Source organism: Anas platyrhynchos, chromosome 8 (genome assembly GCF_047663525.1).
Source record: "Anas platyrhynchos isolate ZD024472 breed Pekin duck chromosome 8, IASCAAS_PekinDuck_T2T, whole genome shotgun sequence".
Taxonomy (NCBI): Eukaryota; Metazoa; Chordata; class Aves; order Anseriformes; family Anatidae; genus Anas; species Anas platyrhynchos.
This window is the reverse complement of record NC_092594.1, coordinates 718,586-744,938: the sequence shown is the minus strand read 5'-3', so window position 1 is coordinate 744,938 and position 26,353 is coordinate 718,586. Positions and strand designations below refer to the sequence as shown.

The window sequence follows — 26,353 nt, the reverse complement described above, 5'->3', positions numbered from 1 at the left end:
AATGGATTTAAAAAAAAAAAAAAATTCCTAAAAGTTTGAAAGTGATTTTGCATACAAATATCTTGGATGTGATATATTCTGGTGTTATCTCGGGCATTATATAATCCTGTAAACACCTCAGTTCCCAAGTACTATTCTCCTTTAAAACAATATGTCTGTTTCTTATAATGTGCTTTAACTTGTTATTCTGTACAGTATACTTTTTGTCGCAGTGTTATCAAGTTTCTCTTTTGAGAGAAGTGGAGAAAAACAAAATAAAACTTCAGGGAGATGGGAGCCATCTGCCACTGTTCCAAAGAACACCAAGGGGATTTCATCACTTTTCTGTTTTTCAACCAATGGCAGATTGTGCTAAGTCAGGCACGTATTAATTTAAGAAATGCCAGTGTTACTGATTCATAAAGCTTTCTAAAAAATTGACTGGCCCATATTGCTTCAGAAAACATTTTCAGTGATCTATCTGAAGCAAACCATATGGACATTTCAGCTGATCAGATAGGAATCAAAAATAAACATTTGGGCAGCACACTATAAAAGCAGTTTGCCCAAATAAATACGGAGATAATTATTGACAATTACTAGAGCTGGTCAAGAACAGAATTTTATATTTTGGAAAAAACTTTTTTTCCTGCATTTATCGAAAATGGAAAAATTACAAAATGAAATAAAACCAGAATCAATCAAAATCTTTCATCTCAATACACAAAAACAGTTCTGGTTTGTTTTGAACTTTCTTGATTTTCCAATGATACAGTTTTGTTAATATTCATTATAATATTAACATATTTATATCTAATATATTCCTAAAGTATATATCCAACGTATTTATATTGGATATTAATTTTTCCATGTTGGAGAAGTTAGCTTAGGTGGCTTAGGGTTTCATCACAAGGATTTTGTGATGCCATGCTTCTTTCAAAATTACTTTTTTAGACTAGCTGTGGTCCGCCTAATGCATAAATAAATAAATAATTCTGCCTCTTAGACTTGATACCTTTGTGAAGGTGCCATTTATTCTCCACTTAATTATTTCCCTTTAAAAACTGAGAATCTTTCACAAATTTTCATGAATTAGAAGCATGAGGCTAATAGGGTTTTCTGTGTATCTGATGCAGTCCCCTCCTTCCATAGACATAGCATCATGTAATACTGTTATAAACTTTAAAGGGAGCAAAGCTTTTTCTCCTTGCTATTCCTATAGGAATGCACTTACAGAACTTGCGTGTTAAAACATCTCACAGTTTCCAGGCTAAATTTATTGATTGCCAATTAAGAACCATTTGCTATTATGCTCACATTTTCTTTTAGTTCACATAGCTATCTTACGTGTTGAGCCTTCCTGCAGACATCCAGGATTCTTCTGGCCTTTTTCTTGCTAGACTGAACAAGCTCTCTGTCCTCTGCTTATGATGCTTCATTTCGGATAATGCCAGCAGCCTTACGCTTCACTTATTTCACTATGAATTCAAATTGAACATGGATGAACATAATAGTGGTAGTACACTTATTCACTGCATATACTGAAGATGTTGCAGGTATGTTTGCTTTTACTGACAATAAAAGCTGCTCTGTATAATTAAGGTAGAAAACAGCTTTTCACTCTTCACTGGTTTTAATATTAGTTAGAGGACCTCTTGTTGGAATGTTTAACTATAGGCTTCTAAAGTTATGAGAGTTCCTTAAGACTGCTTTAAATAGTTGCTTAAAAATGTATCTAAAAACAAATGAAAGGTATGGCTGCATAGTAAAGATGCATGAGATTATGTTTCCTGTATTGAAATCCATTGTTTCAGTGGAAGATTCCTAAAAATTCTACTACAAGAATTGATGTTAGTGAACAAGCGTTGTTCGTCCAAATGAAAGCTCAGGTGGAAGTGAAAGCCAAGCAAAATCCTTTTCTTTTCGTGCATCATCACCATCCATAAATATTCCATAAGCTCAGTTAGAGCCTAAGCTACACCTGTAAAGTTCATTTTGCAGTGAGGTTGCAGAACTATAAATAAGGACAGGAATGATTCTGCAATTGGTAATCCAGGTCAGATTCTCAGTGGGTATAAATCATCAGACATTACCAACTTCAGTGGAGCTCTTCTTATTCTTAATACCTGCCATGCAGTTTATATGCCTGCCAATGTTTGGTGAGAGAAAAGAGAACATAGCTCACTTTCTCATAGGCTCTTCAAGGCTCATGCAATAAAATAATGTATTGTTTTGACATTAAAGTAAAGAGATGAGATTTGGAATACAAAGCAGAGATAAGAGCAGCTGAGTAGGAAGGTGACATTCCAACAAGATCATTTTTTCTGGTGGCTCTGTATTTGCAAATTTTGATATATTATGATCTAAAGTAGATGGCTAAAGTTATCAATGCAGGATAAATTCTGCACTGCCATTGTCAGAGCAGTTATTTATGTGCCAACAAGATGCTATAACATAGAATATCAATCACAGAGTAGAATAGCTGCCAATTCTAGTCTTCATTTTTCTGTATTTTATGGAACCACTAATTCTATTCTACTTCTAGCTGAATTTCTGTGTTACTGGATTAGCATAGCTGCAATCTTGTGCTTTGTGTATGCCATATATTTGAATGAGTATATGCTGCAAACATATTATTCCTATGAAAATAAGTTTGTGATTCTGTAGAACACATTCAAAGATGAGTTGTTGGATTATAACGCTTTGTAAAACTTGCAGTATAAAAGCATAGCCAGAGCTACTCTACGCTGATTTGATTCCATATGCTAGTTTCTCCTCAGTGAGCATATCTTCCTTCTTAGGTTTCCGTCCAGCTGACAGGGATGGAACTTCCAATGCTACTTCCTTTCTACTACCTCACTGTGAGACTGAATCCTTCGTTCCTGGGTGGCAGCAGGAACCTTCTGTAAAAAACAGAGGTTTTTGTTCTCCAGCAATGAAAAAAACTGTACATAAGCTAGGTATATAATTCCATTTTTATCCGGGCATCATAGTTTTAGCAAATCAGTCTTTGAAGTATCATCAGAAGGGAAAAAAATGTCAAAGTCCAGCTCTCATAATCATTTTTTCAGTTCTCAATTAAAATTAACATTTGCCTTTCCCTCGTGAAGCTCTTTTTTATTTATTCAAGTTATTCTTGGGAATTTGATATCATTGCTGATCTTACAAAAAAAAAAAAAAATCTTTGTAAAAAGTAATTGAATCTATTGTTTTTGTTTTAAGTATAGTTTTATTTTTACAGGATTCACAGTCTTCACAGTCTTAAGGTGCAAGTATATCTTTGCACTGAAAAAAAAAAAGCAGAGTGCATTTACTATACACTTTTAGGCAATATAAGACCAAAAGCATGTACCAGATATACTTTGAAATGAAAGCTTCTATGTGCACACACATCAGTTATATGGGATTCCAAGATCTGAACTTCATGTGGTCTTAATGCCCAACTATTCCTGAGCCTCAGCAATTATGACCAAACAATACATGACTATTCATGGAAAACAGGTTCTTACGTCTGTTAAAGGAATGTAAGGGCATGTGTAGAACTACCTCAGAATAGTAATTGAGATAATGACATATAAAAGTTTATCTTATTAAGGGCTACTGGAAGACTCTTCCAACCTAGAAATTCTGTGATTCTGTGATTCTGTGACTCAGGTGGGCTTCCACTTTAAATCAAATCCAAGGAAATGAGTTGATCACTTCCTGAAAAGGTTAATCACCCAAGTCATTTGTACTTCCTTCCCCTTGAGGGGGAAACACAAACATTAATAATTCCTTCTGTTAACTACTTGTTCAGTATCGTTTAAATCCTTTCAACTTGCTGTGCCTATGAAAAGTACTACATCAGCAACACTGGAGAGTAACTACAGGTTTTTTTTCCACAGTATCAGGTACAATATGGACTGCTGCACAGTAAGCTTCTGTAAGAACCATATGGCTGATTTAGAGGAGGTCATATAAATTCCTAATTAAACATACCAAAATTCAGTGAGAGACTAGGCTATGTTGCTCTTTGAAAGCACTATAAATCAGTGTACCCTTTTGTAGATTTTATTAAAGTCTAATAAATAAAAATAATCTGAAGCAAGTACGGTGCTAGAAGTGCTTCTTGCCAAAGTGAGAATAAACTATACAATTACCAAATCAGGGTAAGAATATTTTTGTATGTTAATATTGCATTATAAGCAGAGCATGATATTAGTCAAGGTGCCAGATGAATATAATCAATATTGAAACTTTTATGTAGAAGGGCAAGAATGTATTCCATTTACTTTTAAATGAAACTAAAGAATTTGATTAGAAGTCATGTTTCCAGATTATTACCTAATATCTCGAGGCTCAGACAAATGGTCACATTATCCACCTCAACGCTTAAACTGTAGAATCTGTCTAAAGTGTAAACTTTAGCTCTCAGAGAATTAGAAAGGAAATACACTTTAACTGTTAATATTACAAAACTAGAAGATGAGAAAGATGCAAAACAGTAAGTTTTAGGGGAATAATTAGTTACAAATATAGGTGAGGTAAAGGCAAATATGATACTTGATGATCCTTAAGGGTCCCTTCCAACTCAGGATATTCTATGATTCTATGATACAAGAGTGGATAGAGTTAAGGCATTTCAGGAATGTGGGTGCTTTTATTAAAGCTTAATGTTGGACATGAAGAGCTGGAGGATAAGATAAAACACAAAGTTCAACCTGCAAATGAGAAAATGTGATGTGTAACAGGGATTTATGGCAGAATAATTATCCTTGTACCTCACTTGAAAAATATTTAAAAGCTGGATGTTTCCTGGGTTTTTGACTTTTAGTCTTTCCATAGTAGCTGTTAAGCCTGGAGAGCAACATCTTATTGAATTGCTGAGAAAACTTGTTTACTTAATTTTTATCATAGCTTTTAACAAACTTCCAAAAAATTGAATGGGAAACATGGCTTAGTATCCAGTCATGTGATTCAATCACACCAAAATAAAATTTATGCTGACATCATCATACAAAAAATTCACTTTAAGCTATATATATATATATATATATATGTATTTTTTTTTTCGAAATGGCCACATGCCATGAAATTCTCACATAGTCAGAAATGAAAAAGCAGTTCCTACTTCTTAGTCTGAGTCAGAAGCCTAGGGTATCACCCTGCTTTTTTAATGCAGATGCAGGTGCCAACCTATGTGAAGTCTCAGTACAAAGCCAGCTGGCACCAGACACTTGTTGACCTGCAGACCTGAGCTGGGAACTACAGGAGTCAGATCCAGAAAAATCAAAGTATTCAGTTTTAAAAGAACTTTAATGAAAATGAATCACAAACCAAATGGTGCACTATAAATATTTCAAGAAAGAAATACATAAGTAGTAAAATTTTATGTTCCATTAGGAAAGAAAAGATACTTACTGCTGGAATCCTAATAAACCTTACAGTGTGAAGAAGTACTAAAACATGGAACAGCCTGTTGGGGCTAAATTATCTTTGTGCTTTAGATGTTAGATCAAGGGAATGCTTGTCTTTGTGTATCTATCTGTTTTGAAGATGGGTCCCTTTGCAAAAGTGTGAAAGTTCCTGTTATTTATTACATAGTAATAGAGTCATAAAATAGTTTGGGTTGGAAGGGACCTTTAAAGATTAGATTGGGTGTTGGACTATACAGTCACTGGCATAAAGGGTGTCCTTTTACAAATACATTAAGTGGATGCACTAAATTTACTATCTTGTTTCTAAGCAGAGGTGATCTTTGTGCTCTGCAAAAAGATCTATGTTTTTCCTGTTTCCTGCTAATTTTACAGTTGGAAAAGTCTTTTTGCTCTGTTTTTACAGCAAGTTGCATAGCACAGTTTTGGTCAGTGACCAGAGCTCCTAGTTGCTGCTGAAAGTCCGTATACTTAATCCTCTTCTTATAAGTTAGCTCCGTAATAAGTTGACAGTATTTTTTTTACTTTTTTTAGTAAATCAAACTGCATATTTATCACTAACAATGATAATAGTCATAATGAAATCTCAAAAATCTTTTCTCTGACCTCCTTGTTGGAGGTTTGAAAGTTGCAGAGTCCTACTAATAGGCAGATATAGTCAGAAATATATTATTGTCTCTAATTTTTGGCTAAAAAATATATATTTTGAAAATACAATGAACTTTTGCTAGAGAGGTGATTGTTAATATCAAGTGTTAAATTTTTAATTGCAATAATCAAATGCTTTGGCCTAGAAAAAAGTTTAACTCAGTAGTAAGAGCCCTTAAAATGTATTTATTTGAAACACATGGATTTTTTTTTTTTTGACAAAAGTACTTTTCAACAGAATTTCAGAATAAAAATGGAATTTTATCTAGTGATAGTGAATGAACAAGACTTTTAAGGTAATAGAGAACAGAAAAGCAATGTCTTTTCTGGTCATTTTCTTATTTTAAGAGAGTGATTTTAAAAAACTATGGGCTCTCAACAAAAACAAATTTTCGTTCTTAACAGGTAGCTGGAAGAATTAAAAGAAAGCATAGTAAATCTGACCATTTCCCTGTTAATTTTCTTCCATTTCAGAATCTGACTCTGTTCAATCACTGAAGTTTTTTTTAATTGAAGTTATTTGAAAGAAATGAAAAGAATTAGATATTGCAGATAGTGTTGCAGAAGTAGCACAAGATTTTTTGGGGGGACAGTGGCTGAAGAAAATAAACTGCGCACATAATTTTATATGTCCGTAGTGGTATTTGAACTTGGTATTTCAGATGCTGTGTAGATAAAACACTACATCACAGGTAGAACACAACGTTAATAGAAACAAGGTATTTTCTTAAATCTTCCTCCATAAGTGTCACCTGTGTTCTCTCTGCATGTGAACAGACAGAGGGAGAGGGAGACTGGGAGAAACTGGTCAACAAAATATCTTTCTGTTCCTGCCATTCTGTCCTGACCTGACTTACTGTTGCACTTGAACATCAAATAGTCATGTCTGTGTATCACATGCTCCTTAGAAATGATACTCTGAAAATAAAACTAGACTCTGGAGAAAGAAGAGAACAGAACTGGAGAAAACTGAGGAAAACAGAACTGATTTGGGAGGGAGGAATCTGTCAAACAATATGACATCCAAATAAAGAAGGAAATGTGCGAGTTACAAAATGGATGATGAGGGGTGAGTACAGATGTCCTGCAAGCACAACTTGTGGTAACGATGTAGCCTTTCTTTGTTAGCCTTCTTTGGTCATAATAATATATATATGTGTGTGTGTATATATATATATATATATATATGTATGTATAAAATCCTATTATAAAAGTTAAGGAATCAGAGAATGAAAGAGATGGGAAAGACCATGTGTTCATGTTGTGCACCTCCGTGCCTATAGAGTTACTCCCTGTTATGCACCTATCTGAATTCTTATCTAAACAATTGTGCAGTAGTCATCCATGTGTCCCATATTGCTTAGGAGGAAACCATTCTATTCTAGAGTGAAAATAATTCTGATTTTTCTTCATGGTCTCTGTTTTAATATATCACTTATCTCATTTCCATTGTCACAGTATGTACTTCCTCATATTCATGTGAATTATATTTTTCTCTTTGCTTCATGAATCATAGTTGTATGTGTGGATCATATTAGCCAGTGAGAGCCTGGTACTGAATGGACTGCATGAAACTAAGAGGCTTGTGATTAATTTAGAAATCAGAGTTCAAATTTTATTGGAATTCATCAGCTGTTTTCATTGCATGGGAAAGACAGCAAGGCAGATGGGTATCTGCATTGTTCTTTGTGTTCAGTTGTTTTATTGTAAGTTATTATATTACATAAACTAATTTAAAATTGATTTTGCTCTTTGTAGAGCTAAGTGGATAGTAACTCTGGTTTATTAGATAGGTACTTAACACAATTAATGCAACGTCAGTAATTCTACATGGCCATGATTAAATGTCTTAAAATTTTCATCTCAACCCCACTATAATTAGCAGTGGGTGCAAGGCTCTCTACTTACTTATTTTTTTGTGACAAAATACAGATTGTAGAAAATAGTTTAAGATTTCTGTCTTTGTAAACTGTAGCCTCAATTTCTAAAGTGTAAAATCTCTAAAAATGATACAAAGTGGGGTTCTTAGTCAAAGATCTAGGTGAATTGCTGATATGAAATGCATTCATAGCTCAAGTCTATCCCTTACCATGTGTCTAAAGGGGAAAAAAAATAATGTAACACAGGAAGGAAAGGCAGACATTTTTTAAATGACAGACTTTATTGTGAACCTGTAGAATAATTACTAAACTACTGTTTTTTTTTTGTTTGTTTTTTAAAAGACAATTACAAATTTGTTTCCTGTTAAAGAAGGATAATATATTTTTATTACTGCTGAACTGAGTACAGCTAAATGGGTTTTGCTGAATCAGTAAGATTCAATATTCTAACTGTTGTGTTCTAAAGTAGTCTCTTTGCTTATGGGAAAAGCAAATGATAATATCTTCTAAGATAAGAAAGTTCTCTTTTTGTAGTATGAAGTAAAATAGCATTTGGCTTTATGATATATCACAAGAATCTCCCTCTTGTGTTTTGGTATTTTTGAAGCATTTGGATTAAAGAAAGTACAATCAAGAAAAGAATGTTTAATCCAAAAGGAAAATGTGTTTTGCAGAGAAAGGTCAAATGAAATTCTTTATGAGTCACTTTTTTAATGCAGCAGAATGTCTGAGATTTAGAGGAAAATCTTTACACTTTCTTGAAGAGAGAGAAGCAAATTAAAACATTATTATAGTACTTGAAGCTTTATATTAGAAGAGGAGCCACTGTTTTCAGTGCCTTGTAAGGCATTACACAACAGTTCACAGTCTATGTAGCCGTAAGATATAATAGTGTGGAGAGGACTGGGCACACGCTGATTTTCCTGGTTTCACTTGATAAGGTAGTCCCCATTCAGTGGGTTATACTACTGCTTACATGGGAGTTAATGCATGGGAAGTGGGACAGAAGGAATGACTACCTTTAAAACTACCTTTATACCTAACTATAACTACCTTTTCTGCTCTTACTGCACGAAGCTTCTTCAGAGTGGAAGCACAGAGCGTAAGAGCAGCTGTATTTTGGACATACTGCAGTGATGGAAGATGAATTTTACCATGAGGTTTGTAGTATATTTGAGTGCTGACGATATCACTGAAACTGTTGTGTGCCATATTGTGCATGTCTGTGTGTGTAAAATTGTGATTAGGATCCACAGGCTCCTAAGCAACTCAAAGCAGTGTGGTTAGGAATATGATATGAATATTGGGTTTGGGCATTGGGGATAGGATTCATCTCACTCTGCACTAAGGGGATTCACCTTTCCTTAATTTTGATGCTTAAAATGTAGAAGTTCGTGTCTGACCAGTATGTCTAGGTTCCCATGTCAATAAAATGAATCAGTTTATTCAGTGGAACCAAGACAGTTACCAAGCTAATTAGAGGTACCTGCTTTTATTATTTGGGTTGACAATAACCTTCTAAATGCTGTTGACTGGAGCCTAGCTGTTGCCCAAATGTAGCTGGGTGAGCTGAAACATTCTTGGAATCCATATTATGAGCAGTGTGTCATCTTGTGCTACCTCTTCCCCATTTTCTTAAATACTTGAATAAACTGTCTGAGCTGCACATCATTGAAACAGGGATGCAGTAGTAAACTGTAGCCTTTGAATTCTACAATCAGCTTCTTCTGCGAGTCAGCCAAGAATATAAATTACATTGACAATGTCTTTTCTTAGCAAAAGACTACCGAAGTTCAGATCTGTGGTTTTTTTTGGCAAGAATTTCTTCTGAGTTACAAGGACATTTTGAGTAACAGGGAGATACCTGAGACTACCTATAGCCAGTTACTATGAAGAAAAAGGACTATAGAATATTTTCATTGGACAATTATAGCTTTTTAATTAAGGTGGTAAGGGATGTTGAGGAGAGGCAACTCCAACCCAACATTGCCTAGCAGAATAATTTTCAGGTCTGAAACAGCCTCAGAAGAGAGCTCCACACAGGTAATGCCTAGAAATATGAAACAGTCATGGAACTTTGCTGGTGTTTCAAGCATGTTTGAACAATAATGAACACAGCAGTCAAACACCAAACATTCACAGTTGGTGCCCTGTAGTAACCCATTTTATCCAAAGCAGAAGAATAGAATTCTACCACCTATTCTACCCGTTTTTTTGTTGAATACTTAAGAGTAGGAGTCAGAAAGTTGTATTTATGAAAGACATCTGTTCAAATAGCTTGTCACAATTTGCAAATTCGAGCAAAATACTATACTTACAACACATAATGTTTTCTTTGTAACAAGCAAACATTTAACATGCACTGAGATCAGAGCCTCAGACTAACTAATTCAGTTAACTAAATCATTCAGTTTTCACTCAAACTCAGCAACTACAGTCTGACTTCTTTGAAAACTCCCTAATTCATAGGATACCTACATGACCCTAACGTGCAAGTGTGTTCTGCTCTCTGGACTGTAGGTTTAGCTCCATCATTGCTACCCAATTTTCTAACAGAAATTAGAAATTTCAGAGAAAATGCAGAGAGATTAGTTGTTATAAGAGAAATAAGTTTATCAGGTGGAAGCTTTTTTACTGGAAGCTCCTTCACTGACCTACCAAGGATAAGTCTGCATCACAAAGCACATCTTCTGACAGTAACTTTATGCTCACAAATGATTTTGTTATACATAGTAGTTGGATGATGAAAAGGACACAGTGTGGTTCTAAGTATTTTATTATTTCGGATTCTTTCCTTATATGTACAGTCCCAACTATTATATTTGTCTTAGATGGAAAAACTAATTAATTTTAATTACTGGAAGGAGTAGAGATCAATATGCACCAGTTTATTCTTCTATTAAAGGATTACCCAACTGCTGTGCAAGTTATTTAGAGGCAGCGCTGTGAGAAGTCTGACCTGAATGAATTCACATAAGAACAGTATGAGGAATAAGTGAGAGAGAAGGTGACAGAGCTGAAAATAATCATGTTTACTGCAATGTGATGAGCAGCTTTAGACGAGTAAAATATTGTGTATTGAAAAGCAATAATAAAGGTAGAATGCTTAGGAGAATCGCAGAACCACAGAATGGCTGATGCTGAAAGGGACCTCTGGAGGTCCTCTGGTCAAAATCCCAGCTCAAGAAGGGACACCTACAGCAGGTTGCCCAGGCATGTGTCCAGGTAGTTTTTGAAGATGTCTGTGGGGGGAGATCTTAAAAACCTCTCCGGGCAACCTGTTCCGGTGTTCCATCAGCTTCACAGTAAATAAGTGCTTCCTGATGGTCGGATGGAACCTCTTGTGGTTCAGTTGGTGCCCATTGCCTCTTTTCCTGGCACTGGGCACCACTGAGAAGAGCCTGGCTCCATCCTCTTTGCACCCTGCCTTTAAGTATACCTTGATAAGATCCTCTATAACCATAATCTCCTCCAGGCTGAACACTCCCAGCTCTCTCAGCCACTCTTCATAGGAGAGGTGCTCTAGACCCTTGCTCACCTTGCTGATGAAACTGCTATGGCATTTGAAGCTGTGTATTTACTTAGTTGTTTTCTATTTTTTGCCTTTAGAAATATTTGCTGTCAGAATAAAAATACCACTCCCACCCTCCAAGATCTCTAGACAACTTTTGTATTATTTTATGAATTAGTCTCTGAACATCTAATTACCTATTTTCTACTTTATTTTTCTGTTGTGGAATGGAATACCGAATATGCTAAATCTTCACTTAAATGATTTTATTAGTTTTTTTTTTTTTTAATGTAGCTCACCATAAACCTCTGGAAAATACTCTTCAGTGTAGTGAACTGTGATTAAGAATGATTTGTCAGGAGACGTTTTGATTCAAGGCAGGAACTCCAGCAAGATCTTATTTTGAATGTGTTTTTAATGAAAAGTTTTTTTGTTTTTTTTTTTTTTAAACTATATCACAGGCTCTTAATGATCTGTTAAAGTAGAATAAATTATTTTTCAAGACATTTCAAAGAAGATATTAAGCTTCTTTGTTTATTCTAAAATAAAATAGTGAATTTACAGAAAAATGCAGAGCCAGAATTGGAAAATTCCAAAATTACAGATTTCACAGCAGTTTCGCCATATTGATCCATACTGGACATTTTAGTGCTATGGTACAAGGGCAAATTAAATGTCTCCAGTACTTTCTTATTAGCCCATACCCTTACAGATAGTCCTACTATGATCAATTGCGTGTAAGAGTAAGTTGCCATTGCAAATGTTGCACAAAGGCTTAGCAGTGTCTCATTAAACAACATAAATGGCTTGGCAACTAATATCCCACTGACTTTTAGTGAGGCATAGGTGCCTGTTGCCTTTAAAAACCTAGGAAGATCCCAGACTAAATAGGTATCATAGATGAGCAGTTAGTCAATGGATTTAAATTGGTTTTGAGAAAAATTCCTAAATAACTTCATTCCCTGAATTAAAGCATGGTTAATGGCAGTATTTCACATTTACTTCCTTCTTTAAAGTAGTTCTTAGGCATATCAACGAGATCAACTTCTAATTGTTATGAAAAGAGTATTGAGGTCAGGCCATCATGGGTCAAATACCAGTAGGAGGTTCCTGGGAGATGGTTTTCTGCTTGTGCCTGATGAACTAATAGAGTAGTATCAGGTCTTTGCTGCAAAACATAGCCAGAAAAGATTACTTCTATTGAAGTTTCCACACCACCTCATCAACTTTCCCAGTGCAGCATGAAGGTAGCTTGCATACCTAATTTATGACTGTGGAAGTTGTTTTGATCAAAGCATTGAGTTTGTAGGTGTTTATGTCCTTCATTGGATGTAGAAATCTTGAGAATTGTTCTACTCATAAATACAATTTCATACACAATGTTGGAACTGAGTAACTGACAAACATTACTGTTAGCTTTTGTCGCCTGAATACCTTTGTGATACTCCATGCTTCACAGATTTAGCATTAATATTGGTTCCCTAATATCACTGAATTCAATGGGGCTGTGTGTTATGTAATATAATCCTTAGCGGGAAAAATATTGATATAATCTAACTCTCAGTGACAGAGCTAATGACCTTGGGAGGACCTTCACAATGACAGAATAAATCACAGTGCCTAAGTAGGGCATCAATAGCCTTCTCAAGTAGGAAACAGCATGGAAGGACCTGAGATAGCACCTACTCCACCCCACTGCCCTCAGGCAGTATCAGCTATAGTTAACAATTCCTGTGAGATGCATGCCTGACCTAACGATGGACAAGTTCAGTGACAGGAGTTCTGTTGATTAGTACTAGAATTGTAAAAATACACTGAGACCAAGCTGTCAGCCTCCACCTGAGATCAGTAGTAATGCACCCTTGATGGGATGGGAGTTTGATGTGCTCTGTTTTGTCAGGTGTTTTTCTTTCTCCACTGGCTGACAGCCAGATACAATCTCTATATTCTTCTGTTAAGTCTACTGTCTTCACTGTTTGTCTGTCAGCTCCATACATTTTGCTAAAAGTGTCCCAGTGCAGCTGTTGTATGTTGTTTTGAAATCCAATATTGCTGGCACTGTTGGGATAGCCTTCTCTTGCACATGAACTATGGTGAAATTCAATTTTCTGCTGTTATTGGAGATGTATTGGGAAAAAGTAGATGGTAATGTGGGATACATTGACTCTCTATCAACTTCTTAGAGCACTGGCACTGCAATTCCATAACTTAAATCTTCCTTTTCTTAAACTTATGGTGAATGTACCAGAGGCCTAAAGGTTCACAGTTCTGTTTTGACGTGTATTCAGATGCTGTAAATACGTAGACCAAAAAATGAGCTTAGCGCTCTCTGTATTTAACATACATACATGACTTACACTCAGTGATCATGGCAGCTGGTTGAATTTTCAGTTTTCTAGTATAGGTTGGATATTGACTGGGAGGAGAATAAGAATGCTTAATTACTCTCTCTCTTTTTTTTTTTTTTTTTTTTTTTGGGGGGGGGACAAACAATGGAACATTCCTTTGATCATCACGTGTCTACTCTAAAGTTTCTACTGAGAGATCTTCATTGGTGGAAAAGCAATTTATGGGATCCAAAAAGGTCTGTTCTTCCCAGATCATTCTCATTTGTGATAATCTCCAGGTAAGTATTTATAACTGGCATATGGGGTGTCTGTTTTTGTACCAAATTGAACAAAGAGTGCTCAGCGTAATTATGAATTTCTGTTATGAACAGTATAATTATGTTATAAGTAGCCATGAATCTACGTGGACATGATCCTGACTGGGTTTAAATACAGTTACTATATGCTGTGAAACTATGACAGTAAAGAAAAAGGTGAGAAAAATAAGAGGATGTTAGAAGTTTGCAGCAGTTTCAGGCTGCCAATTTTGTGATTTGGCAGCAAATCATTTTAATCATAACTGCTTGCTTAAAAGTAAGAATGTAATTTCCTTTAAAATGTAGGGGAGGATGAAGGTGACTACAAATATTTCCTCACAACTGTGTGAGATTAAAAAAAATCCTATTTGTGAATTTTGGTACTCAAGTATTTTAAAATTTGCTGTGAAGCTAATACTTTGGTATTTAAAGATAACAGTGAACATTGCTGTCGTTACAGTCTTAAAAAAGGAGGTTTAGAAATGTATTGAGTTATTTCTTGCAAACTGGTTCTAGACTGTATCAGCACAGTTACCATTTTTACTTAAGCAGTTTCAAAGTAAAAACTACCATTGCAATGGCTGCAGAAATATGTGTTCACAAATACATTAATCCAGCATAGCTATGTGCACCACAGTGAGCAAAGATTCCTTGTTGTCTTGAAAATCAGTAGGCCTAGATAGCTCTTTTGGAAGAAACTAGGAATATGAGTGCTAAAGAGCTGAAAAACACACACAGTTAATTGATACCCCTTCACAGATTTTTGCAAAGACTTCAGGTACTCCTCCACCCTCCCCACCTCCCACTCCTCAAAAATAAAGCTTTTGTCCTCATGAAAATTTTCCTGTGAATTAAATGTGGTATTCTACACAGCTGAAACAATGAATTTGGGTAAGCACCAAATTCCACAATCAAATTGTATCACAAACATATTCTCATATAGGAGAAATGGGCATATTTATATCTGCTTAATTCCTGTATGTGCACGTTTGTGTAGTAGGGAAGGAGTAAGAAGATTTCCCAATCATATTAAATATTCGACTGTCTACTTAGAAATATTTGTTTTTGTTGCCTGTTAAATTCTTCTTCCTTGATGTAACGTATCAGTATTGACACCCAGTGGCTAGAGACTTACCTCATGTTAATTCACTAATATGGATTCAACTCACTTTCTGCATCTTAACATATTAAGACTCTGAATTTAAGTTAGTATCTGTATATTCATGCTCACACACATACAGGCATGCAGATCTAGGCAGAGAGAAGGAGATTATCCACTTCAGATAAGAGTATTAATGATTGGAGATATTTTCAGTAACACAAAATGGCATTTGGATGTCCATCTTCTTTTAACATTCAATAGGAATTAGCCCTTGGGCTGACATTAATGCTAGTCAAAATCTCTTATATACTGTCCTTGTCTGGTTGCAATAAGTAAAGAAACATTGTTCCTGCCAGTCAAACAAGACTATTTCTTCCTAGAACTAAAAACTCCATAAGAACTACAAGTTTCATGTTAAAAGAAAAAAAAAAAACACAAACAAACAAACAAACAAAAACCAACTACACACAAATGCACCAAAAAAAAAGAAAAAAAAGAAAAAAAAGTATATTTTTCCCGTTATTTTACACAATTCTCATGTTAGCATATATAGGGTTGGTGTTTAATATGATCAATGATCTCCTAATATTTTTATTCTCTAAACCAATATTATTGAATAAAAACTGTAGATAAATATGTTTGTAAGAACTGGGGCAATGCTTTAGAATACAGGAAGAATTTAAAGACCAAGGGCACATAAATAATAGCACTTTGCATAGATGTGATACAAGTCATCAGGTAGTGGAAGAGAAGAAGGTCTCATCTTCCTTTTGTGAGAACACTGGAACATGATAAAAAGAGTTGTGACCACTGCAATGGCAAGAAGAGAGGTTCTGGCCATTTTTGGGAAAAAACATTTTTTTTGTTACCCTAAGTTTTGAGCAGTATTGTATAGTTTTCTTGTTCTACTTCAAGGGCATAATATATACCTAGAAGATGACTAGTGTATACTATAGACAATATGCATAGACTATTGCATAGCAAGCCTCTAAGAACAATATTTGGTTCACAAAAGCCTGAAGCATGACTTTAAACACTTGACAGATTTTGCTTACGTTTGCGTTTAATGTGTTTGTTCAATACATGAATCCCACCTAAGAACAGTATGGTGTCTTACAAAGAGAATGTGCCATTAATCACTGTACTTTAAGCTGCATGAATTTTGGAAAACAGGAAACGTATTCTGAATATTTTTTCCTGCTATGCAATATGTTGTACATATGTATGATATGCTGAACAATCATTCCAATTAATTCTTCAGTCACTATTTTGGATTCTTCTCTAAACGAAGCTATTTTAGAATAGACCAATAATAAATCTTTTAGTCTTGCTGATAGCTTTGCTATGAACAGGCTAGGCATTGGCAAGAAAATGCATGTAATTAAAATAGTAACTGATGTGGATACCTCAGGTGACATATTCATGTCACCTGCTTAACATGAATACATTAACCCATGAATTTTTCAGTGTTGTAGAGGAAACATTACACTCAACAATTAATCATTTGTCTTGAAAATCTGATAAACCCTTAGGAAGAAGACATTGCAGTAAGCAGAATAATCTGCATAAATAAAATCCTTAGAGTGAGCATTGGTTATTACCTTTTAAGCCAAATGAAGTAAAACTACTCACTAACATGTTCCTGCAGTAAGAGAGAAATGAGCTTGCCTGTATCAAGAACCTACCGTTATAAAAAAGTTAAATAAAAAAATGAACATATGTTAGGGAAATATGAATGAATGTATAGAGACACAGTGGTTTCAAGACCTGGTTCCATATTCCAAGATCACAATATTGTTTTTTTTTTGTTGTTTTTTTTTTTTTTTTTTTTTTTTTTTTTAAAAAAAAAATATATATATATACATATATATATATATTATTTTTTTTCAGTATTAATCAGTAGAGAAATAAAAGTAAACATTCAAACACAAATAAAATCTCGTGACCAAAACAGGAAGTGAAAATGCACATGACAAACAAAGAATAAGGTTGTTTGTGTCCTTCCCATTCACTGGTTGAACTATATGAAATGGTAATGGTCAACTAATACCCATGCACTGCTTATGTTTTTTAATTCTTACGTGATCATAAGTTATTATATATTACTGACATTAAAAATATATTACAAAGGTGTCTTAATTGTGTTTTGTTGTTTTTTTCTTTTTTAAATACTCTTGAGAACTATGACTCAATATCAGCTGGACAGAAGGACAGAGTTTAATTTCATTTATTTTCCCTAATTGTAAAATTAAGCATTACTTTTAAATGGTTTGACTTTGAAGATGGCCCCTGAATTTCAGCCTGCCTGCTCTCTGAGTTAAAATAACTGGATTTCAGCCAAATGAAACCAGGCAATTTTCCAGAGTTTCCTATGTCTCTAGAGTTTTATAGTGGTTGAATTTTGCTCTTGGAGGGAAATGCAGACAGATTTGAGTGAAGTGTAGTGAAATTTGTGAGGATATTCCTATATCTGTCTTTTAATGTCAGCTTCAATGTCTTTATTTTAGCCTTTACACAGAACTTTAGTTTTGCCCTTGAGCCATCATGGACAGGGAACCAAGAAGTCATCTTTCATTATTTTTCTCCAGTGCTTCAAAACCAGTGTGTTCGAAATATACAGAAATATTCACCAATAGTCTTTCTTTTTTTTTTTCCTCCTCCATGTAATAGGTGAGTGAGAAGAACTAGTAGAGATCAACAGTTTTATCACTTTCATCACTTGTGTTCAGAACTTTCCCTGTGTCTTTTCCTCTTTTTATTTTTATTTATTTATTTATTAATGTCTCTGAAGACATTACAATGACTATGTTTTGTGTGTGGTACCCCTCACCCCCACACACTGTTCTAAAAGTATGATGCAAAATTCTTAGATCAAAAATGCATTTTTTCCAACGATACAAATGCAACAGTCACCATTTTTAAGGTAATACCAGGCCGGAAATAAGAGCAAATACATTAAAACAGAGCCAAATATTTCACAACATGCCATTGCTGGTCCCTCTCGTGAAAGTCAGAGATTTAAATCTCCTGTTTCAAGGCAAAAATGCACACAACTGTTTTTTCAATATGAAGCCTATTTTCAAGTGTGACCATGCTACCATTCCTTGGAATTAGAAGGTAGTGTTATTTTCATGATTATTATATTTTTTTGGCTTTTCATTCTATCTGCTCCATAATATAATTAGGACCATATCTAATAGCAGCAAGATGAGTCTGCAAACCCTGTTGTGCCAAATATGCAGAACTGAGCACTGCGTGGGATATGTAATTGCTGAGCACTCTAAAGAGCATTCACTGCTTGACTCCAAACTGGGAGGGGCTGCAAGCAAATTGGAAGACTAGAGTTGAATTCATAATGATCTGGACAAGTAGGAAAACAAATCTGAAAAATACTGAAGGTAATTCAATGAAAACAAGCGCAAAACATCATGCTTTTTAAGATTGGAATAATTGACTGCACAAGTAGAAGATGGGGCATACCTGGCTTGGCAATAGTTTTGTAGAATCATAGAATGGCTTGGGTTGGCAGGGACCTTAAAGACCACCTGGTTCCAACCCCCCTGCCATGGGCAAGGATGCCACCCACTAGACCCGGTTGCCCAAAGCCCCATCCAGTCTGACCTCAAACACTTCCAGGGATGGGGCATCCACAGCTTCTCAGGGCAACTTGTTCCAGTGCTTCCCTCTGTGTGAAGAATTTCCTCCTAGTGTCTAATCTAAATATCCCCTCTTTTAGTTTAAAACTGTTTCCCCTTGTGCTATCATAATCTGCCCATGTAAAAAGTCACTCTCCATCTTTTTCATAAGCTCCCCTTAAGTACTGAAAGGCCATAAAAGTGGCCACAGAAGTATTGAAACTCCCTGGAGCTTTCTCTTCTCCAGGCTGAACAACCCTGTCAATCCATAGGAGAGGTGCTCCAGACCTTTGATCATCTGTCATTCTGTTGTAAAAAGGAAGAAAAAAGCAAACTATAATGGGTATCGTCTAGTAGTTAATATAGTTATATACTCTTTCGTACAATCTTTACAGAAGTTTCAGTGTTATCTTCAGGTGTGGGTACTAGACTGCGATAAAGAAAATAAATTTTTAAAGTTGGAGCAAGGAAAGAAGAAATTAGAGGAAAAGGGTAGATTAAAAAACAAGATCTTGGAGAAAAGATTAAAAACCCTAGGTTGTTTTGTTAAAAAAAAAATACAGCTGCTGTACTGCAGCCAATAGAACTATTTCCTGTCAGCTGCCTCTTGAAAATCATGAGATTGCACTTACACCTGCCCAGCTTGTAATACAAAATATCTATCTGAAGTCTTCTTTGTGGGGACCCAATGTATGTGGCTTAAAATGGCTTCATGTACTTTCCTTCACATCTACAGAGGGCAAAGAACAGGGGAGTTATACCAGGTGAGCAGATGGGTGGGATAAACACATTACCTGAGATAAATTTAGTATTTTTTTTGTTCAGTGGATGCACCTTGTGAAGAGACAGTAAGTTTTCAGACAAAGGTTTCTGCAGAGAATATGTTAATCTCCATATTCATTGTTATGTGTGGGAAAACAGGAAAGGGCTTCAACTACAGCATGAAAAAATGGTTAGACATTCTGAAAAGAATCTCCGTTCCAACCATAAGGATTGTTAAGTATTGAAGCAGATGTTTCTGGGAAGGCTGTATCATCTCCATCATATACATAGGATACTTAAGAGTACACTAGGGAAGAAGGGAATCTGTAAGGAATTGTTTAGGTGTAGCTGGTACATGAGTTTCTTTTTCTTATTTTTTCTTTTTCTTTTTCTTTTTCTTTTTCTTTTTCTTTTTCTTTTTCTTTTTCTTTTTCTTTTTCTTTTTCTCTTTTTCTTTCTCTTTCTCTCTCTCTCTCTCTTTCTCTCTCTCTCTCTCTCTTTCTCTCTTTTTTTTTTTTTTTTTTTTTTTTTTTTTTTTTTTTTTTTTTTTTTTTTTTTTTTTTTTTTTTCTGAGCCATCTCTGTTACTAGGATTTCATTTAAAAGGAGCTATAGGATTGGATCCGCCAAAGGAAGTCTGCACTTGGAAAGAGCAACATGTTTCTTGTCTGCATATTCTCATGCACACATTAATTGTTTTAGATCAGTGAAAATGAAAAATGACACAGTAACATTTCTAAAACTTCATGGATATGTTCCAAGCCAGAAAATGGCTATGGGTGTCTGATCGCATGTGAATTCTTTTAAATTAAATGTACTCACAATAAAGCAGGACAGTTGCATACATTGTGATGCAAGCGGTCCCTCTTTGTATAGCTCAAAGGTGGCTTTATTAAAAGCCTATAGGACTTTCTGAATTAACAATTTTATTCCTTTTTGCTTTTAAAAGCAACTTTACTCTTAATTACATGTAGAGTAATGCAAAACAAATGCCATAAAAAATTAGCCATTGATTACTATTTTCATATTGATATACTTTTCTACTATACCCTCAAAGGAAAAAAAAATCATGTTTAGTTTCTTATGTATTTTACCAGACTAACTTTAAAAAAGACATTTAGTCAATCAATCACTGGAGTATTCTGGCACACAGACATCTAAGTAACATAATATCAGATAATAAGAAACTGACATTTATCATACTGACTGATTTTTCGAAACATTCAACTATGCCAAAACTAAGTACTATCAATCTTTACCTGATATATAGATCTTCCTGGGAACATATCCTAACACAGTAATTTCAGATGGAATCTACTACTTTCTTTTTCCTACCACTCAAGTGCTTTTATTGCCATGACTACCAACAATTTCTAACTTCCTTCAGGGTTGAATGGGAAAAGACAATATTTTGAAACTGGGCAATGTACTTCCAAACAAACACGAAGGGGAGATTTTTCCATCTTTTTAACAGTGTATACATTCAGTACATAACTTTTAGCAATACTAGTTAATAAAAGAATGACTATCCACTGATTAAAGATATATGAGAATGAGTAATTATTAATGTAAATCTGTAGGTTTATTATGAGAGAGATTTACTCTACCACTGAAACATCTGTGTAGGGAGACTGAAGTAGAAATTAATGGCTCAGTCCTGCTTAAGCTGCTGGTACATGCAACTCAAAAAAGTGGAACATTTGGGCTGGTCTTAAGTCAAGTTGGGCTATAGGCAACTGATTTAGTTCATCAAAACTGTTAGCCCAGTAGCCATTAAGATCTTACAGTTACTCAAGTTCCTATACATGCATCTCTGGGCACGCAGTGAAAGTGGTACTTTGCTGCAACTGGGTGAAAAAAGCACCACTTACCTGTTTCTAAACCCAGGTATGTCTAGGTTTCCTTTTCTTGGGGTTAGCAGGGCTTGCAGGGTCCACAGGAGAAATGCAGAGAGCTTTCGCCTGCAAAAGGCTTGTATATGCCAGACCACCTACAGCAACTTTCCACTGAGTTCCCTCTACAGCTTCACTACAACCTTTACTGGGAGCTGGGGTAAGGAAGGTCTCTGGAAACAAACACAATGTCCAAGACAATGGACAAACGGGGATATCTACTATGTTGGAAATATACTTAATTCAATTACCTACTTGAGTCTCAGCGGATATAAGAAAGAATTAGACTGTTCAATCTGTGTCAGGAAAAGTGGAAAGAAGCTGAAAAGGAAAAGAAAAAAGAGAAGAGTGGAATAAGAATGTTTAAGGATTTTTTTTTGTTTGTTTTTGAGAAGATTCAAGTTTATTGTCTCCTGGACAAGTATATTAAATCCCTTGATGTTAACTCGAGTGGCTTGTGAAGGGTCAAAATGTGATTTAGAGGTGAACTTTTCCCTTTATTCAGGGTAAAGGGTGAAATTTCTGTGAGCTTGGTTTGATCAAGTCACAGATTAATATTATCAAAGATGTATCTCTGCTTCCTCTGCTTTAATTAAACTTTTGCCTTTCATGTTACAGGTGTATCAACTGTCATTAGAAGGTCATGGAAGAAGTTGGTGACAAGAAGCAATACCTACAGTTATCTGCTCTTGGGACAGAGATTTTCAGGCTAACAGGGAGTCAGCTGTGGACAAATGATTTCTCCAGAGAAATTACAGTGAGGTGCTAGATAGTTTTTGATTGGTTTTGTAGAGCAGGGTTTTGTAGAAGTGGGATAGAGTAATTCTCACTGTTTGATTAGGTTCACCTCTTTGTATTTGAAAATATTGCCTTCTGCCTGAGCATCATCCCATTCTGCTAGCAACTTATGTAGACTAAGTAAGAAGAATAGGGTTTCTGATGCCTTTTCTTTTATTGTGAAAGAATCCTGTTTATGTAGGTTTGGATCTTGTTTTGCAGTCAGCATGCTATAGGGCATACTGAGATTTAACTGCACCCCATAAATAGGACAATAAAATGCATACAAACTAGACAATTTAGGGAAAGATATAGCAAACTTATTTATGCATCCTGGCACGTCATTTCATGTGCTTCATCTCTTTGGAGCCTTCCTAGATTTACTTTTCTTTTAATGTATTACTCATTCTGGAAGTGCTATTTTTTGTGCCTTGCTTGCAGTTAATTTTAAAGGCCTATTTTTAACTTGTATGGATTGGAAAGAGAAACGAATGGGGGAACAAGGATATAAGCTCCTTTTACTCCAAGGTGAGATCTTTGAAATCCCACTAGCCATTTCTAATAAACAGCAAAAAGAAGTAATGGCAGATTTTGTCAGGATCAGCATGCAAAACACTCTTATATTTGCTTGCTGCAGATAAAAAACAGGCTAGTGAATTCAAACCAATGAAGTAATGGAAGGACAGTTGCTAAATGAAGAAATACATGAGAAGTATAACAGACTGCCAAAATGAAGATAAATGTATTTGAAGGCTGAAAGAATAGAGACTAATTTCTAATTTTAAATTAGAAATGCAAATATTCATTTATGTCTAAACTATAGATTACCATTTCCAGTTACTTAGATAAATAACACAATCCATACAGCTATTTAACAGCATCCTAGGGTGAATTGGTGATGAGTGAAGAGTGAGAGGTTCAGCTCAGCTTGCCTACCGTTTTAGAGTTTCTTCAATAAGCTTTACACAACCAGTCTGAAACTGAGAATCAGACTCTTACAGGAAAATGAAGACATCAAAAATCATTAGGCTCAACATGTAGTCTACCAGTCACTAATTGTCAGAAAAGATAGCTCTATATTCATAATGACATTAATTATTCTATAACATGAACAGAAATCTTATTCAAATGAAGATGTAGAAAAATACATTCTATGGCAAGAGATGGATTGAGTAGGAAGCCACAGCCCTGGAAGTGGAGGAATACAGTACTTGAATTGAAAGAGCAATGGCTTGAAAGAAATGTTGAGGGCTGATTCAGAGGCGTATTTTTGCCAAATAAGATAATTTCCAATCCTGTACTTTGGATATTGTCAACTCTATTATTGATTTGTAAGGAAAGAAGATAAAACTGAATAAAAAGTTTTGTTTGATAAAATCTCTCTGAGGAGTATTAAAGTACAATCAAAGTGGTTTTGCTCTAGACCTACCTCTGATTTTAGTTGTTATATACAGCAAATAGACAGAAGGAATAAAACAGCAGTTTTTCAGGAGAAATGTCTGTTTTAATAGACTTTGTATACTTAGCTGTATTTTTACTGTTTTGAACTTAGAAAGGACAGACTTTTGAGGATATTTCTAAAGTTTTAATTTCAATGAATTATTATTATTTTGATGATTTTTTTTTTTTTTTTTTTTTTTTTGGTAAGAACCAGTTACATTAACTGGATCATAAACTCATTTCTTGGAAGGGGTGATTTTTCAGACTATGCTTTTGGTAGCAAAAAATTGAGCAGTTAAAAACATCCACAGTAACCAGGTAATATATAATACTAAACCAAATGAACAAAATCTAAAAGCTGGTTTATACACTGAAATAATTAGAATAGTTCAGTAAGAGGTAAAGCAGAATAAAATTCCTAACAGTAGCAGTAGTTGCAAATTGCCTATCTAAACTTTAATAGAATAAATCATGGTAACTGAATATTTTCTCAATTAACTTTACCCCCTTTTCCCAAATTGTAAGAGAAGGGGGAAAATGCTTACTGAAAGCCTAGCAAAGTACCATGTGAAATTAAGCAAAAGGTGAGAAAAGAAACTGAGAAATAGTGAATCTGTCTTATAATATGTTCCACAAACCATGATCCTGGGACAGTAAGAGTCTGGGTTTCAGGCCTAATTTTCAGTTTCTGTGGAGGACATGAGAACTCAACATATGGCTTTTCTTTCTCAAAGCCCCATGAAACTTTTAAAATTAGAAGGGAAAATTAGTCATTTTGAAGGACAACGATAAATTAGAGACTGTTCGTCTTTTTTCTAGCTGTAGCTGACAAGCAGTGGTGAGAGTTACAAAAGATCTCTTTGTACAGTCAGTCTTGCTTCCTGGATGCACAAATTCTTTAGACTCCTTAACACTAGGAATACAAGTATGGACTTTTTTGTAGGAACTGGTAGATACAAGTAGATATAAAGGGCAGGGGGATGGTAGATACAGACCAAAATTTTTTAGGGAATTGGAGTCAGCTACACAAAGTTAAAATTCTGCAAAATGTTGGTGATATTTTGGTGAATTTTGGTTACTGTTGTCCAAAATGCCTTTCAGTCTCTCTCTTCTGTCCTTTGACTATTGTACTTGTATTAAACTGTAATATCTCCATCCTTAATAAAAGGTTATTTGTAGAAGTAATATGTGGTTGAATTTTTTTAATGACTTGGGTGCCACCTGGATTAATTACAACATGAAGGAATATTCTGGATCAGAAGGTCTTATACAGAAATCAGAAATCTAATCTGATAGTAACTTGTTTGTTCCTTGGGTTCATAATTTTATGTTTTCTGATTTTAATAGTAACATGCACTAGTACTAGAAATCACTATCACTTATCCCAATGGCAATGGATCGATGGAAAATGTGACCACAATATCATTCAGTATGAAAGCCAAACTGTGAGTATTCGATTGTTATGCAAGAAAAGAGAAGAAATGAAATGAGGGAGTAAAAAACTAAAACTTGAAAAGGGAAGAAATGAAATGCTAAAACTCGCAGAAGGAGGCTGGTGTAACGTGTCAGGGAAAGAAGATGCCTTTCTCATCTTTTTTTAGCCTGCTGAGGCTTGTTCATGATCTGGCCTACTAGAATTGAGTGTTATTTGTGCAAGCTAAGTAATAAATCTGTCAGTAGAATTTTTCTTTAATAAAGGTAATTTACCATGTGTTTGAAACATAAACACAGAAGAAAGTATAAGACATAAAAGGATAGAAATCTGAATTAGAGCTTGATCTGAAGTGTATTAGATATACCTGCTGAATTCAGAAAATTAGGGACTAGACCCATATGCTAACCTGAATAGACTCTGAATTCACTTGAACAGAGTTCTGTTGTGAAAGAAGTGACCCCATCAACATGATACATGTATATGCCAGGCTGCAGAGCTTATACATTAGGATGAAATTCAGTGATGTTTTTTCAGAGATGCAGCTCATTACTCACACCCATGGAGTGGCCCTTGGGATAGTTCTGAACACCCCTAGGAGCTTTATAAATTAGTGCACTCTGTCTCTGCCTACAGGCCAGCACCACTGCCCAGATCTCTGTAGAGCTACCTGCTACGGTCTTGTTTTTGAAAAACTGTCCCATTCTGTCTCATCTCAGGCATATTCCTTTACACAGGGCTTGTGAGGGAGTTCTTAGAGAACCACTATCATCTGTCTATCTCATCAGTACTTTATGCCAAACCAATAATTTTAGTTAGTTGAAAATTATGAACAAAAGCCTCATCCCAGGAGAACAGTTTTGATGCCTTCACATATAAGGAGAAAAACTGAATGATACTGGTGTATTCGTACAGCAAAGAATAATTGTTTCTGAATAACTTATCAAATAAGATATAAATACTTAAAATACAGTTGTGTAGCAGATAGTAGAATGGTTCGTGTTGCAAGACTAGAAACCTTGACACTTCGAGTTTAAGCTCTTGAAGAACTTGTATGTGAATGATCTGGTGAGATCATACAAACTGCAAACAGATCTAGGTCTCATATAGCCACAGTTGAATAGTAACATTAACACTGCTGTGGAGTGCTGGTCTCAAAATTCTCTGCACCTCTTGGAAGAGAAAGCAATCATTGTAAGAGACTTTGAGCTGTAGACTCGACTGGGGTCTTGTTAAAT

General features: G+C 35.1%; 1 long non-coding RNA gene across 1 annotated transcript; it reads left to right on the top strand.

Moving 5' to 3' along the window:
- The first annotated feature begins 1,420 nt into the window (after positions 1-1,420).
- LOC140003062 (uncharacterized) lies at positions 1,421-10,047 on the top strand. The gene is made up of 4 exons (XR_011811011.1): positions 1,421-1,535; positions 2,781-2,939; positions 6,950-7,110; positions 8,999-10,047. It is a non-coding gene; the product is annotated as an uncharacterized lncRNA (long non-coding RNA).
- Positions 10,048-26,353: the final 16,306 nt, after the last annotated feature.